Consider the following 18,072-nt stretch of genomic DNA (forward strand, 5'->3'; position numbering starts at 1 on the left):
AGATCTTCTGGTAAAAGGGAATTGTACCTTTATTTTGAAAGGGTAAAAAGAGGATGTTTCTGCGTTTTGAATGTGAGCTTAACGGAACTTGTTACTGACAAATGTGAATTTTATTCAAAACTATTCGTTTAATGGACCCGTAACAATAATGGCAAAAAGCTCTTACGGTGGTGTTTTTACGCTGACGTTCAAGGATGGTATTGCATGGAAAGGAAGAAAATAAAGGAGTAATTTCACCAGCAGTAAGTGCCATGTCTCTTTATATGCGGGATCCGTTACAGTAAGAGCTTTACCTCGCCAGCTAACCTGCTGCATCAACGGACTATAACGGACTTTAAGGACATTTTTCACGGATATAAAAGAACGCTCGTACGGAAGAATGGAGAAGGGCAGCGGTGAAAAGAAGACGGCGACGTGGTAGGAAAGAGCAAGAAGAGGAGTAAGGCTAGCAAAATGGAGGGAAACGAGACTACTCGGCGCAGCAAGGATAAAGAGCAACAGATCGAAATCCTTCAAAAGGTAATTCAGGAATACAAGGAAATGATAGAAAAGGAAACCGAACAAGGTGCTGTTAGACAAGAACTAAAAGAGTCTTTGCTTAACAAAAAGGAAATGCTTGCTGAACTGTTGAACGATGACGATGAAAATGCTACAGATTTAGCTAACGTTAGACGTTCGGAACGCGCGCGAGCTCCCACGGAAAAGATGCTAGCTTATCGTAAACAAGAGCAGAGCAAACGTGCTAAAAGACTTGATAGCCTTTATGAACAGTGGAAAGCCCAAGCTCGACAAACACGGCAAGAACTAAAATCTGAACTAACAGAAAGTCGATTGGCATGTCTCGCAGACAATCTGGAAATAAGGAAAATCGAAATCATGAAAGTGTATGAAGAATTGAGAGGGTGCGGCCCGCCCGACACTGAGCTAAGGCGCAAAGTTGATGCTTGTGCTGCAGTAACAGGTGACATTATTAAAATCCTGAACGAGAGGCTAACTGGCGTAAATGGAGAATATGATGCAGAATATGAAGGACAGCGCTTGCACGAGCTACTCGAGCCTGACTATGCCCGGTCCATTTACGGCTCCTCTGCCTCAGCGCTGACTGGCAGTCATCGCTCCACACGTTCAAGTGTAGCAGCCAAGCGAGCAGAAGCAGCGGCGGAGTTAGCTGCTAAGGAGGCTGAATATAAAATGCTAACGGAGGAAGAGAGTCAACGGGAAAAGATCCGAGTTTTAGAGGAAGAGCACAGGAGGGAATTAGAAAAACACAAAGCAGAATTAGAACGGTTACAAGCTGAAAAAGACTTAAAGGCTGCCCAAGCCAGACTTGAAGTATATGACAGAGAAGTGAAAGAGGAATCTGATGCTCAGTCCTTTCAGTCATTTCAGAACCCTATTCGGAACATTCTGCCTGTCGCAATAAATTGTCCTCCTCCTACAATTGTCACTCCATCTGCTCCCATTGATGTATCCGGCCTAGCACAAGCTGTTCAGGACAGCATCGCTATTAACAGACTTCCAATGCCAGAGCCCCCAGTGTTTAATGGCAATCCCATTGACTTTGTTGAGTGGAAGGCTTCTTTTATTTCACTTATAGATAGAATGAACATTCCCACTACCGACAAGCTGCACTACCTAAGGAGATATGTAGGTGGCTCAGCTCACAAATGCCTAGAAGGGACATTCTATCGTAGTGACAGTGAAGCTTACAGCGACGCTTGGAAAAAGCTCAATCAGAGGTACGGCCAGCCATTTATCATTCAAAAGGCTTTTAGAGAAAAGTTATCCAACTGGTCAAAAATACAGTCAAAGGATGCTGAAGGATTGAGAGACTTCTCAGATTTCTTAAATGCCTGTCTGCAGGCCATGCCCCATGTAAAAGTTTTAAACATCCTAAACGATTGTGAGGAAAATCAGAAGTTGGTGCGGAAACTGCCAGAGTGGCTAGCCTCACGATGGAACCGGCAAGTAACATTGCGTCTCACGGAGGGAAAGGATTTCCCTAGCTTCAAGGACTTTGCCAAGTTTATGTCTGTGGAGGCCGAAACCGCCTGCAATCCAGTCACCTCTTTCCTCGCTCTCCATCCACCTGATGGTTCTGGTCAAGAAAAGTGGAGCACAAGGGTAAGCAAAAGAAACAAAGCCAGCACCTTTAACACACAAATTGTGGTTGAAAACAGTAAGCAGACCACAACAAAGGAAAAGGTCAAGGCCCCTTGTATGCTTTGTAAGGATATCAGTCATCAGCTTTGCAAATGTCCAGACTTCATGCAAAGAAAACTGGAATACAGAAGGGCATATGTCAAAGATAACAGACTGTGTTATGGATGTCTAAAACACGGTCACAGCGCGAAGGAATGCCGACATCGGCACACATGTGACTCATGCAGAGGACGGCATCCTACATGTCTCCACGATGATGGCTACGGAAAAGTTGAAATCAAAGAATGGACAAATAGGGAAATGTCAGCGCAACACAGGGAAACGGAACCAACGTCTGCCGTTTCTCTCAATGTCACCAGTCAAGGTCAGTCAGAAAACACCTCAATGATAGTGCCAGTGTGGGTGTCAAGCGACAATAATCCATCCAGAGAAAAACTTGTGTATGCCCTGCTGGATACACAAAGTGACACAACATTCATTGAAAATGATGTAAGTAATGAACTTCAGCTGACTACTTTCCCTGTTAAACTGAAACTCACTACGATGATGGGTGAAAATATGGTCTTTAAAAGTGAACGGACATCTGGTCTGCGTGTGAGAGGTTTCAATTCTACTGTGCACATCAAACTGCCTCCTGCATACACCAAGGACTGCATTCCTGTAAACAGACAACACATACCAACGCACGAAACGGCAAAAGGATGGCAGCATCTCCAAGCAATTGCAGATCAAATGCCGCCTCTTCTTAACTGTGAAGTGGGGTTACTCATAGGATACAATTGTCCAGGAGCTCTCATACCCAGGCGTGTCATAACAGGAAAGGATAACGAACCCTTTGCTATTCTCACAGACTTAGGGTGGAGTATTGTCGGCTGTTCAGCAACTCACTCTGATGCACAATTGTCAAACGGTCACTGTCACAGAGTAACTGTGAAGGAGCTGCCCGCAGTGACTCCATTGGATGCAATAAGAATGCTCGAGACTGATTTCAGAGACACTCAAGGAGATGACAAAACAGTCAGTCAAGAAGATTTGATTTTTCTTGACAAATTAAAGGAAAGCATAAAACCAAACAAGCAGGGACATTACGAAATGCCCCTCCCTTTCAGAGAGAGGCCCTTCCTTCCTGATAACAAGCAACTTGCTGCTGTAAGATTAAGCCACCTGAAAAGGAAGTTCATTTTAAATGAAAGCTACAAGAATGACTACATGAACTACATGAAGGACATCATTGAGAGAGGTGATGTCGAGGAGGTATGCGATGTGGGCACTTATGGAGAAAAATGGTACATACCTCACCATGGTGTTTATCACCCCAAAAAACCTGAAAAGCTGAGAGTGGTTTTTGACTGTTCTGCAAAGTACAAGGGAAGTAGCCTCAATGAACATCTTCTCCCTGGCCCAGATATGATAAACAGTCTGACAGGTGTTCTCATTCGCTTCCGACAGCATCGCATTGCTCTGATGTGTGACATAGAAAAGATGTTTCATCAGTTCCATGTCTCAGAAAATGACCGTGATTATCTACGCTTCTTATGGTGGAAAAACAGAGACCTAAGCACACCTCCCCAGGAATTCAGGATGAAGGTCCATCTTTTTGGAGCTGTATCTTCACCGGGGTGTGCAAATTATGGATTGAAGCAGCTCGCCAAAGAACACAGTCACACACACCCATTAGGGTCACAGTTCATTGCCAGAGACTTTTATGTGGACGACGGCATCATTAGTGTAGAGTCTGCTGAAAAAGCCATTCAAATAGCAAAGGAGGCACGCGAAATGTGTGCAAATAGAGGTTTACGCCTTCACAAATTTGTGTCCAACAACATTGCCGTTTTGCAAAGCATCCCCGCAACAGAACACGCCATGGACATCAAAACAAAAGATCTCAGATTCAATGATCCAGCTTTAGAGAGAGCATTGGGGATATATTGGAACATCGAGAGCGATTGTTTCACTTTCAAAGTCTCTCCAAAGAACCAGCCCGCAACACGTCGCGGCATCCTGTCATCTGTCGCCTCCATATACGACCCGCTGGGCTTCGTAGCTCCCTTCCTCCTCAAGGGAAAGAAAATTCTCCAAGAAATGTGTCATCAAGGAACAGGATGGGATGATCCAATTCCAGAGCGGTTGAAGCCACGGTGGGAGAAATGGGAAGATGATCTTGTTAAGATGGAAGGAATACAGGTAGCTCGCTGCTATCAGCCTCCTGGCTTTGGAAAGGTGATGAAAACTGAATTACATCACTTTTCAGATGCCAGCACCACGGGCTACGGCCAATGCACATACCTGAGACTGAAGAATGAAAGAGGAGACATTCACTGTGTTCTTCTAATGGGAAAAGCGCGAGTCTCGCCGCTAAAGGTCACAACTATTCCAAGGTTAGAACTTGCCGCAGCAGTTGTCTCAGTCACAGTGAGCAATATGCTCAAAGAAGAATTAGGCTACTGTAATGTAGAAGAGTTCTTTTGGACAGACTCAAAGGTTGTATTAGGCTACATTAATAATGATGCTCGCCGTTTCCACACCTTTGTAGCAAATCGAGTGCAGAAAATCCGTCGTGGCTCAGACCCGAAGCAATGGTTCTATGTACCAACTGATGAAAACCCAGCAGACTATGCATCAAGAGGGAAAACAGTAGATGAGTTGCTCTCTTCTGATTGGTTCACCGGCCCTAGCTTTCTGTGGAAAGGAGAAATAGAAGTGCCAACAGAGGTGCTTTTGGAGCTACCTGTTGGTGACCCAGAAGTTAAAAGGGCTCAGACATTCCAGACAAAGACCTCAGAGCAAGTTGATCTTGTAGGAAGATTAAAGAAGTTTTCATGCTGGTCTCGGGCCGTCGGGGCAGTGGCGCGTCTCTTGCGGCGTGCTAGAAAGGTCAAATCGTGTGACCTTTCAACAGTCAGCGAAAGACAAAGTGCAGAACGACTTATCATCAAGGACATACAAAGCCAAGCGTACGGAGAAGAGATTAAACTATTAAAAAAGAGACATCAGCTTCCAAGACACAGCAAGCTGTATCACCTCGATGCTTTCCTGGATGCAGAGGGTGTGCTCAAGGTGGGAGGTAGGCTCAGTCGCTCACCTTTTCCTAACTCTTTTAAACATCCAACAGTCATTCCTCCAGGACATCACATGACTAATCTGATCATCGCCCACCATCATGAAACAGTAAAACATCAGGGCAAAGGCTTCACCATGAATGAAATTAGGTCCAATGGCTATTGGATCTGTGGACTCAGCAGAGCAGTCGCAACACACATCCGCCACTGTGTGACATGTCGAAGGTTGAGAAGACCAGCTGAAAGCCAAAGGATGAGTGACCTGCCTGTTGAAAGAACAGAACCCACCCCACCCTTCACTTATTGTGGGATGGACTGTTTCGGCCCCTTTTGGACAAAACAAGGGAGAAAACAAGAAAAAAGGTATGGATTGCTCCTTACCTGCTTCTGCTCTAGAGCCATTCATATTGAAATGTTGGAGGACTTGTCCACAGACACATTCATTAATGGATTGAGATGCTTTATTGCTTTAAGAGGTGCTGTACGACAAATTCAATGTGATCAAGGCACCAACTTCATGGGTGCAAAAAATGAGCTGAGTGCTACATTAAAGGAGTTGGACACGAATAGATTGAACGTATTCCTCACAGAAAAGCAGTGTGACTTTGTAATGAATGCACCTCATGCCAGCCATGCAGGTGGTGTGTGGGAAAGGCAAATCAGAACTGTCAGAAGTGTTCTTAATGCCACTCTGTTACTTGCCTCTGGTAGGCTAAATGATGCATCATTGCGCACCTTCTTTTATGAAACCATGGCTATAGTGAACAGTCGTCCGCTCACAGCTGATACCTTGGACAGCCACAACAGTTTGGAGCCACTCACTCCTAACCACTTGATCACGATGAAATCCACCACAGCCTTGCCTCCACCTGGCAAGTTTGAAAGAGAGGATCTCTATGGACGAAAGAGATGGCGTCAGGTGCAGTACCTGACAGAGCAGTTTTGGAGTAGATGGAAAAGGGAATATCTACACAATATCACAACAAGACAATGCTGGCATAGCACTAAAAGGAACCTGCAGGTTGGTGACATTGTACTGGATGCTGAGGACACTTTACCACGAAGCAAATGGAAACTCGGGACAGTCTCAGACGTCATTAAAGGCAAAGATGGACTTGTGAGACGGGCCAAAATCTTGTTTGGAGAGAAGGAGCTGAATCACAAAGGAGAGCGCACCAACAGGCCTGTTTTGGAGCGCCCTGTCCAGAAATTAGTTCTATTGTTAGAGGCTGTTTAAGCACTATTGCAGTTAAGAAATGCTATATTGTTTTCTGTGTAGTTTTAGCCCATACCTTTGAAAGGTTATTCTGTAATTTGAAATTGAGTGTTTTAAGGTTTCTATTTTGTAAAAACACTAATTTGGTGGGAGTGTAAGTAACTCTGCAGATCTTCTGGTAAAAGGGAATTGTACCTTTATTTTGAAAGGGTAAAAAGAGGATGTTTCTGCGTTTTGAATGTGAGCTTAACGGAACTTGTTACTGACAAATGTGAATTTTATTCAAAACTATTCGTTTAATGGACCCGTAACAATAATGGCAAAAAGCTCTTACGGTGGTGTTTTTACGCTGACGTTCAAGGATGGTATTGCATGGAAAGGAAGAAAATAAAGGAGTAATTTCACCAGCAGTAAGTGCCATGTCTCTTTATATGCGGGATCCGTTACACTACATGTTGTTGAAGTATTATGAAAACCTGTGAATCGTACTCAACTTATCAAGCAGGTTACAGGGAAGTGACTGCGACTATCGCTAAATGTTCCACAGCTGTTTCACTCTCCGGTGAGGCAGCAGCTTTTGATACGGGCTGACGTTTGTGCATTTAGCTGAGGGGCTGATAATTGATGAATATTACTGTGGGACTCGGCTTACAGTCCCTCGCCTGCTTGTGGGTTTGGATTTGCACGGGAATGCTTCAGTGTTTGGACACTGGGAGAAAGGGGAAGGGTTTTAGCTCCCGCTCCAGGCTCCGAGTTGACAACTTAAACCAGGATTTTTGCAGGAAATTGGCCTGCTTGGTTTTTGGCTGTCTCTGGTTAGTTATGTAAGGGAATTAAGGCTGTCATATTTACACCTTAAATTCCCGCCCGGAAGGGCTTATGTTGCCTCTGCCTAAATGAAACAAGGATTGATGCGTTTACTATTTCCATGGGAGAACCGGGAGTGTTGCAAGTTGAACACGGAGCCTCACGTTTCCATCGTGAGATAGAAATCTACAAAGTGCGCCGTCCATTAGCAAAAGGGCACGACCTCTTCTCTGTTCGGAGGCATGTTATCGTTTTCTGAATCATTTAGTGTGAGATAAGCCATCTGCAGCACGGCCAGGCCCGTCAAGAAATACTGCTGCACCGTCTGGCCCAAACAGTGAAACGGCCTCTTCCTGCTCGGAGAACTTGTTAAAGCTCAGGACACCAGCAAGACAACCACGGGGACAGGAGCTGCCTTCTAGGGTCTTTTGGGGGGGGGGGCGCCTGATTTGAAGAGTGAGGGGTCGATGCCTCTGGCCACAAAAATGATGTCATTGATTTAGTAGAGGGGTATTTTTTGGAATCATGTAACTCAAGAAAGAAATTTGGCAAATGCTCTGGACCAAAACAACACATTTTCCTCATTCAACGCACATTTCTGGGGTGCTAAATTAATAAAAATAGCAGGAAATGTATGAAATGCATATATTATATATAAATTAACATGGTTTGCAGCTACACATTGAACAGAGAGCACATGTAAACATGTCAGCTATTCACTCACCTTATTTATTATATTGTATTTACTTTAACTGGACATGTTTAGCCTCTTTCGGTGAACGTATTGGCATTTAGTGCATTCATTACATTTGTGGATTCCTGATTCTGGACAAGCAAAGTATACTGCATGTGCAACTATGTGTTTATTCCACAGTACCATCAGGTATTTGCTCCTAGAATGCAGAATTTATGACAATACTCCACTTAGTGTGACCACCTAGTCGACTTTCCACCTACAGGTGTCGCCAAAGCTTTCTTTCAGTCTGTGTCTCTGCTGTGGAGCTCAACCACATCTGAAAAACATTATGCAACAGATTTACAGTAAGTATGTTTGCTTATAGGAATAAATCATTAGTACAGACAAATAATGATGATTTGGTTTACGAATAACGTGACCTGTGTACCCTGAAATGATTTTGTTATTTTTATTCATCTAAGCTGGTCTGAATACATGTTAAACTGCTCAAGTCTATAATAATAATAGCTCGTACTCATTCAGGGAGTTTAGTGGGCCATCGTTCAAGGCTGCCAGTGAGGCTGCTCAGGGACATCCTGTGTTGATGAACGGTGACTCAGTGAAGAAAGGCCATCAAAGGAACATTTGCTAACATGGTTCTTATGTAACTGCTGAAAGGATTAGCTGACACACTGGCCATTTTGTTCAACCTTTAGGATTATATCAGTCCAGGAATCAGTCATTAGTTTGAGGATAGACTGAAGTTACATTTCCATGTAAAAGAGCTAAATCAGTTTTACATGGAAATTCAAGTTAGTTGTTAATGACTTAATCTGTGCATCCTGAGGACAGGTTTGTTTGTGTTTGCCTGGCATGTAATCCTTCCGTAGAACCACGGTTTGACCTCTTTATACTTGCGTGCGGATCAAAGTAATACACTATAACATAGAAGTTGATGAATTTTAGAAGTGCCATATTCTTTTTTCATCGTTTACTCATGCATCCAGGATTTTTGCATGCTAAGCATTCTGAGTAAACTATTGATGCCGTATCTCTGAACCCCAATAATGATGATGAGCTTGGTTCCTTGGGTGCGGTGTGTATCTAGTCACCCGGTCACAGGTGGTATCTAAGGCGCCTCTCCGCAGCCCTGAACGTATCCTGATGGGATCTCCTCCAGGATTCAGGATGCGACGTGACACTCCTTCAGGCCACCGTGAGTCAACCCTCTTTCCTCTGCAGATGGAGACAAACTCAGGTGGGGGTTTGCGCTGAAGTGAGGCGAGCAGACATTTCGCAATCCGAAAAGGCATCGTCTGGACCCCTGGGAAATACGACGCCGGCTCACGGGACTAAGACGCTTGAATGAAGTCCACGGATGACGTGACAGTCTGCTGGTGACGTAGAAGCCAGCTCTCAGGGCCGATGAGAAGGGTGATGCGTCTGTCTTTATTTGATCACATTTCCCCACTGAAGTGATGGGGGGTTTCTTTGGATTTTTTGCCCTCAGAAGAGCAAAGGTCATGTTAAATTCAAACATGAGAATCCGCAAGCGGGAACAACCTGCCTTCCTTGAAATTGGCACAAGCTTGCATTTACTGATTTAATAACGGCCCCTAAATTGAAAAGGAAAACCTGTAATTTTACTAGGACAGCCCACGGATTCTAGGTTTTATCAGGCAGACTTTTTTTTTTGACATGTTGTGAAGAGAGGCAGGAAAATGTGAATGTGCATCTTAATTAGAGCGGCGTTAAGCTTCCTAGAGGGCTTTGCTTTTGCACACATTAATTTGGGCTCTTGCCAATCCTTTCCAGATCAGTTGACTAATGTGTTGACAAGTGGAGGAAAGTTATCGCAGAATATCAAATACACCAACCTTCGCCGTCTGCAGCAGCCGCCAGTACGACCGGCGGTTGCGAGTGTGAAAACGTGTGGAATATCAAACAGGGCGGGATCTCGACTGTAACCCTGAGCTATTAATAAAAATAGAGGTAGATATCAGGCTGCAAAAGGAATACGAGGTTATGCCCCGAGTTGAGGTCTTTGCGATGTATTCACATTTATAAAAAATCAGTGAAGTCGGTTATAAACTGTTTTCATTAAAGAAGCTAAAGGGTCTTATGAATTATAGAAAACACATCTTATCCCTTCTGAAAAGCAGAAACACCCCCACGTCTCCCATGTGTGAGCATATTATTGGATGCAAGATTTAAGATGCTCTAACAGCAGTTTCTTCTTCTTGCATTAACACAGAACGTGAAGAAATGAATGAATATGTAATCAAATGAAGAAAATAAGGGAATGTGCTTCGGCTCCCCAGAGTCCCTCCATAGAAAGGGTTTATTTTATTTTATTTAATAGCAGTCTTTGTTTAACACCCTCCAGCTTTCACTTTTTAAAATTCTCATCTCTTCTTCCTTTCCCTGTTTTTTCTCCTCCTCTAATTTTCCCGACTGGTACATGCACCCCGCAAGCTGCCTGCGGCTTCTTATCATTTGTGTTTAATCTCTCTACCATCAACTTGTATTTCACCCGACCCCTCTTAACCCTTGTGTTCATTTCAGACTGTCGTACCTGACCTCCAGTCACCACATTGTTCCCTAATCACCCCGCCCTCCTCCTCTCCCCCCCCCCCTGCCTCCAGATTTAGCTGTAATCCCTCATTTCTGGTTGCTACATCTGCACAGCACTCAACAGCTGGGGGCCCGCTCACACAAACAGCTATAGACCTTGTGCAGTGTGTACGTGTGTGTGTGTGTGTGTGTGGGTGGAGGGTGACAGGGGGGGGCAAATATGTACATGTGCCCACGCTTTGGACATCTGGTCCAAATCTTAAAACCCAGGAATAGCTAAATGCTTGTTTCCAAAAAAAGATGCTGTGACCGAGTATTCAGTATCAAAGAAAAGATGGAACGATCTATCGTATGCTGAGCCGCAAATACAGCACGTCTGGTCGGGTGTGTGAACATATCTCACAAAAACAGGGAAGCAGGTACAACATTTACCATAAGCACCATGTTAGCGCTGTGTGCTAGGATGCTAGCAATTGGTAGTTAGCGGTAAAACCAAAGCTCAGCTGGCTGATGGGATTTTGTGATTATTAGTTCTGGAAATATTTGTTGTTAGTAGTATTGAACGAACTAGTAACCTGATGATTTTGACAGGTGACACCGAAGACGATAGGTTTCATCCTCTGGGGACCATCGAGTTTGTAAAAGATGTCATGCTAATCCAATACAGCTGCTAAAAAATACTTCTTCGCGTTTACAAGTGTATAAATATGAATTAAATTGCATAAGATCCGAGAACATGAATACAGCATGGGGGATTATGTTGAAATCCATTTTGAACATTTTGTCTACGGAACTTCGGTCTGATGACAAAATAACTGATTAAAAGACAAACCGTGTTGTACTTAGCTATATTTTGTACCTTGGGTGGGCATCTGTCGCATCCGCTCACTTCAACCGACTGCCTCAGATGTCAGAATGTATCTTGGCTCACTTCGCTTGGGGGAATGTTTCCCCTAACTGTCATATTGACAAACTCATTTTGCAAATGCCTTTCTATATCAGTATTCCTTCTGCTTTTTTTGCAGACTCTGATGCAAACTTCGACCGACGTTCCGTGTGACTCAAACATCTGAATTTAAAAAAAGAAATATGGAAACCGACGTCGTAACAACATTCGTGATTTCACAAACTATCTGTGTGCATGAATTGTTGGTGTTTTTATAGTCTTTCATCAACAGCTATGTGCATTAGCCTCAACGGAAATCTGTTTCTTATTCTGGAGCATAAATAGTCTTTGAGGGTGAAGCCAAATACCCGTTCACAGCACATAAGATTCGCGTGAGCGCCACAGTACACCAGCAAGCTGCAGAGTGTTAATGGCCACAGTGATAGATGAGATGTTAACACGGAGGAGAGAAGCATTCAAACGAAGTGAAAGAACAGAGCGGCATCCCGTCATGGAACTTGTTTTTGAAAAATGCTCACTGCGACAGGTTTTCTAATTATCTTTAATCATCTGTTCGGTTAATTCTTGTTTTTACAGTAGCTATAACCGTTATTTTAAAGTTTGACTGGCGACATATGTAAATGTCCTGTTTGCGTGTTTTACCTACAGTTTAACTTTACTTTTCTGACAGCTTACGTTTCCTGGAAGCCAGCCCAACATCACATGAACGCAGCAGGACTGTTGGTCGGCGGCCAGCTGAGGTGAAGCCTTTAACAAGCGGCACCTGTGCCTAATCAAACCCGTAGCCTTTATACATGTGTGCGTGTCAGTAAACGCCGAGGGAGGCTGGGACTTGTACTTTATGCACAGAACAAGTAAAACTGTGACACGTTTCGCTTGGTTCATCTGCTCCACGGTCAGCCACGACTTTTAAGAGGAGGCCTTGTGCGATGAACCAATAGAATCAAAGCAAACGTTGAACTATCGCAGGGAATGAGCTCCTTAACTGCTATACAAAGTTTTACGTTCATTTATTAATTAGATGCATTGGATCAAGGAAGAGGTGGTGAACTGTGTCTTAAATTAAAAATGAAGGCAACACTCAACACGTGGCACTTTAGTGGATACTTGTGTTTTTTTGTTCCCTTATCACTTCCCTTTCACTTTAAACTTTGACATATCTTATTTCACTTGTATTAAGAAGGATTAGAGAAGGTCATTAGGAAGGATAAGAAGGATAAGGATTTCCAAGTATTTCTTATCCGTTACATTTTTGTGCAATTTAATTTAATTTAGGAAAACAGACCGTCAGCAGAGAGCACTGGACATCCAACTTCATTTCCCTTTAAATGACCCGAAGCAAACCGCACTCCGTCTGTGACGACAAGGTCCCAGACTGGACACGAGACGGGCCGATAACTTCCAGGCACAGCTTGAGCTTAATGCTGTTATCCCCGACGACACCTTGTTAGCGAGGGCCTCAGAGCAGTTCTACTCTGTTATTTGGATAGAACCCTCGATGCTGCGATAGAGAGGGATTCAATTACCTCAGCTGGCCTTCTAACCATTATCAACAGGCATACGAGGGAAGTGACCTCTGCCCCGACACGCGTAGGACTAAGCCCTCTTAGGCCGCCAGTGTGCGTTATAAAGTACGGTTGCTTTCGCTAAGGGGATCAAACGGCGGTCAGACACAGGATACGTCTGCAGGATTTGGGTTTAAATCCACAAATGGAGATCGAATGAGCAACGGAAGTGGACGCGGGATGAGCAAAGTCTGCGTCAGCGGGGTCTCGTCTTGAGGGTGGGCGTGTTGAGCGCGTGGATGCATGCTCAAGGCAATACTTACTCCCCAGCACAATGCAAGTCAGAACACGGTTACATGGTTCACCTGTGCTGGCAGAGCTGTTACACAATCCCTGTTCACTTGAAAAACACGTCACAGTGAAGCAGAATAACAAACAACAGCTCTCTGCTCATTTCAGCCCTGAAATCTTTTCATAATTTCCACTTAAATTATTGCGGATTTTTTTTTTTTTTAGCTTCTCGTAACAGATGCCCCTCCTTGCATTGTACCCACAGATTATCTGTCTTTTTGAGGTTCATTTGTAGTACACTGCCCCCGCACACGTCTGAGGGAACAGATGATATGTTATGATGCAAAGATTTACCTGCATTTACCGTAAACGACTCATTGACGTGGTTTTCACAGTTTTGCAAGTGGAAATTTTGTGATTGCTCCAAGGTGTGACACGCTCTCGTGTCAGAAGGCAATGGTATTTATTTTCTTAAACCCTCTTTTGTGTTGTTAATTACACTGTTTTCCCTAAAGTTGGTGACAAAACGCAAAGAACTAGTTTTTACCAAATCAGTGATTTCTTTTTTGTATTAACTTGTGGATGAAATGAACACTTGAACTGTGAACATTGACATCCCATGTTAAGTTGGATGCATTCATTTTGAAAGGAGCGGGACTACAGATTTAGATGCAAAACAACATTCCCAACAACGTGTACGAGTTCAACGTCTTTCAGGCATGTCGGGGGCAGGAGACTGTGATTGGTCTGGTGTGGTTCAGTGTCCTTGAAGCTTACGTCAACTTTTTTAACATGCTTGTGTTAGCTATGAGTTAACCTGCTAACTGGCTCGCAGTAGATAATAATCAGCAAGAAAGTAAATGACTCCTTTAACTTTAATGCGCCTATACACATGACACAGGTAAACAACTGCAACACAATCTATTTATTACAGCCTTTATAGGCAACAGAGTGAATTTAAAGCAGAATGTGTCTTTGCCCCATATCCCATAAATAGTCACTGAATAACCAAGCCTCCAGCACCACCTATTTCTTTCACGGGCACACACAGATTCATTCTGCTGTGCCACTTTCAGATGTCACTTGGCACTTTCTCTGCACCCTGCTGCTCCAGACAACAGGCTGTGCTGCAGTGAGAGCACCAATCCATTTATAGCGGATCACCAGCAAGGAAGGTCCATCAAAGTGTCATAGTACCCACCACCCCACTGGCCAATATAAACACTCCAATTAATCCTTCACTAATACGATTTCTCTCACTGGAATTGTTGCACCCGACTGGGCAGAGCCCCTCGCATCCAGTGAGATGTACGTGGCTTACTGTGCATGCACCAGTGACTCCTTGAAGCTCATTGGTGGAAATCCAAACGAGGGCACATCACCCCAGACGGCCTCCATATGTAAGAGCCCACGAGAGGTCCAGCAGAGGCTGCAAACAGACCATCCAGCTGTTGTGCCAGTTGTGTGGTAAACACAGCAAGGATTAGCCCCTGCTCTTAAGCTTGCCGATCCTAATTTTGAAATGGCCCAAGGTCAAAGGTCGATTGCATGCGTCCCGTTCTGTGGGTAGCATCATATGCTCCCTGTATCCGGTCTGCATTCAGAAATAGAAATAGACCTCTGGTCCGGGTCGCGCCCGAGCATCCGCCGTCACACCACAACTGCCGGGCTTATCGACAGAAGCAGCAAAAGCGATAATCCAAAGACTACGGTGCAGATCACACGCACAAACAAGCCCACACACAAACTGACACATGTACAATATACAGAACATAATTTATAATGTTCCCCCTCCTGCTGAGCGGTAAAAGTAGAGTGCACTCCAAACCTCTGGATGAAGTGCATCTCATCAGGTCTTAAGAGGTGTTCACTGCCATTAATGAGTGGTCTAATGCATAATTACAGCAAAGCCCATAAAGGTCAATTGATGAATATGATCTCAAATAATAAATATCATTGTACAATGCAAAGAGAGTAACCCCTCCCTGCAGCAGCTGGAGTTGTTAGTAGAATTCACCTGTAGAGCTCAAAGTGGGAAATGCTACAGCAGTTGTTGGTGATGTTCATGAACCGTCGACTGACCACATCTGGATAATATAATGATTCTATGTGCTTGGAAACAGAGCCGTTGGATCAGTGCTGTATTGCTCTACATCACATCATCACTGACACGATCCATCCCTGCTTCAGCTCATCAACAACTTTTGATTGCTTCTGTGAATTTGACATTTTCCCCGGTTGTCATGGAAATAGATGTGTTTTTGATCTATTTTGCCTTAAAAGTCAAACTTCCTTTTTCTAACCTTGGGAACAGTAATCGATAAAAATCGATTCATTCTCCAGAAGATCTCCATCATATTGACGATCACGTCATGGTCAATACCTGAATCTCAATTGAATTAATACGTTTTATGTTTTCAGTTCATGACTTAAAAATAAAGGCCTTTTTATTTGTACCTTTTACATTTCATGTCCCTCTCATGCCTCTTCATCCTCTCACTCATACAAATTACAGAAGAAAATACACCGACAGAAAAAGGACAAAAATCGTATTAAATAAGAATAACTATATAATAATAACAATATAAATAATAATAATAATGATAATCTATCATCAATGATCTATCTATGCAAAAACAAAAAACAGTAATCTGCCAATTCTTCTCTTGATCAGTCTGAATGTTAATTCTATTTACTCCTTTTTAATGAATATATTTCGTAAACATATTATGTTTGTTTCCAAAAGGTGTACTACAGACTATATGCATGACAGCTCGTCAACGGTGATGACAAATGGCAGAACAGATGATCTCTTGTCCAGTCATTTTCCACTGAGAAACCTGTTAGTCAGACAGGACTCGTCTCGCACTCCACTCACACAAACAGCTTTCCCTGTACGAACTTGTTTCTTGTTTTTCTCCGCCTACTCCTCCGAGGACGCAGTGAGTGCATGAGCATGTAATGTCAAGTCACAGCCAATGCACCTTCTAATCCTACATGCTAACGAGTGCGACGCGCAGGAGGCTGTGCAGCACAATGCCGCCTTAAAAGTGATGGCTGGAAGCCTGAGCCATTTGAGATATAATGCAGAAATGCAGAGAGGCAACACCTGCCTGCTTATACAGGAGAGAACACACACACACACACACACACACCCACACACAGCAGGCAGGGCCAGCGGAGGCTGTTGGTGCGAGGTACGGAGTGGGGCCCCTCTTAGGCAGAAGGGTCTTTGTTCCTCTTTCATGGGCTCTGCTTCCCTCTGATGATGGGCCCATTGTCCATGCCTCCAGTGGACCTGCACCATTCAGGCCTGCTGATAAAGCCCCCTTTCACATAACCGAAGCAGGGGAAGGGGGGGGAAATGGGGAGAGAAAGCCAGTGATGGAAGTGTGGAAAGGCAAAGGAGATGGGAAGGAGGAATGCGGAGGGAGAAGTAGAGGGTCAAAGGCTTGCGATGGAGGAGAGAGTTCTGGAAGGGTGAGCAGGAGTGGTGAGATTTTTTACGGGATAGTCTCTAAAACTAATCGGAGTTAGAAAAAGAACAAAAAGGATGACTGGATTAGAGGGGAGTATGTGATGCTGGGTGGAAACTGGCTTCTCATCTGCTGATCTGAGATTAGCCATCAGGCAAACAGAAGCTCTTGTCTCTCCAGTTGTTTCCAGCCGGTTAGATCAAACACTGCGCAGTCAAACCAAGTCCTTACCCAGCAGGCGTTGCATAACCCTAAATGCTTTTCCATCGCTGATCTATTTTTATTTGTTTAGTACTTTGTACTGACCTAAATGACAGAAAACATCAGCGCTTGACCCGCAGTACTCTTGGAAAAACAACAATTACGTAAATATGTAGATTTCTTTGGCATATTTTGTGTAACCATGCGACTAAACCAAACCCGGACTTGTTTTGCCCCAAAAGGAACGGGGGGGGGGATGACCGCTGTCGCTGTCATGCAGAGCCGGAGGGGATGCTGCTGAGAATGTCACACAGCGTTGGGTCACAGCGGCAGGGCTTTGGCCTCCAGGCAGCTTCTCTTCTTCTCTCCTCCACAGGACTGGAGGGGTGAGCGGTGAGCAGCCAAGTACCACAGGACAAGACGTGGATTGGAGCCACAGGAGGACACGGAAGGAGTGAGGCGGCCGCTCGCTGCAGATGCTCAGTGATCCAGTTGCCCTTTTCACTCTGGCTGAAGACTACGGAGGTTTAAAAGCAGATTTGTCCCAAAGAGGTGCCGAAATCAGAAATTCATTACTATGTCCTGGAAGCACTCATCTAAAAATAGCTCCCATAACGATGCTCACTGTTTTTTTTTTGGTTAAATCCTCGTGACGTGACGCGTGGCTGCGGAGGTGGTCATCGTAACATAATCTGTACTGAGCCCGTCCACATTGCTCCGAGTCAAAGTGCAATAGGCTGAACTGAGGCATTACGCTTTGATGCTCGCATGGTAAACACACGCTCCTCATGTGTGGTGCAGAGCGGGAGAAGTAGGAGAGTCGTGTGAGGGCAAGCTGGTCTTTGCCAACACACAAGATAAAGATGCCCTTCCAGATACAGAAGTCGAGCACTCTCATTTGGGCTTTTCAAAGCCAGAATGTTCACCCACATCTGTGACAGAAAACTAACATGGCCTGGTACTCCATGGCTTGTTTAAGGGGAAAACGTTCTGAAACTTTAAAAATATTTAGCGTTGGTTACAGAAGGACTGAGGGCGTCTTCCCTTGCCGAGTCAATGAGCCATTTCAGAGGTGCAGTGTCCGTCGAGTTTGAATTTTATCTTCATTCTGTCATTTTAATCCAGCGAATTTGCCCCCATCCGATATCTCACAGACTCATCCGTGTGTGCTGTGGTCATTCAGGAGGCCAGAATAGA

This window comes from Gasterosteus aculeatus, chromosome 10 (genome assembly GCF_964276395.1).
Source record: "Gasterosteus aculeatus chromosome 10, fGasAcu3.hap1.1, whole genome shotgun sequence".
In the NCBI taxonomy this organism is placed as follows: Eukaryota; Metazoa; Chordata; class Actinopteri; order Perciformes; family Gasterosteidae; genus Gasterosteus; species Gasterosteus aculeatus.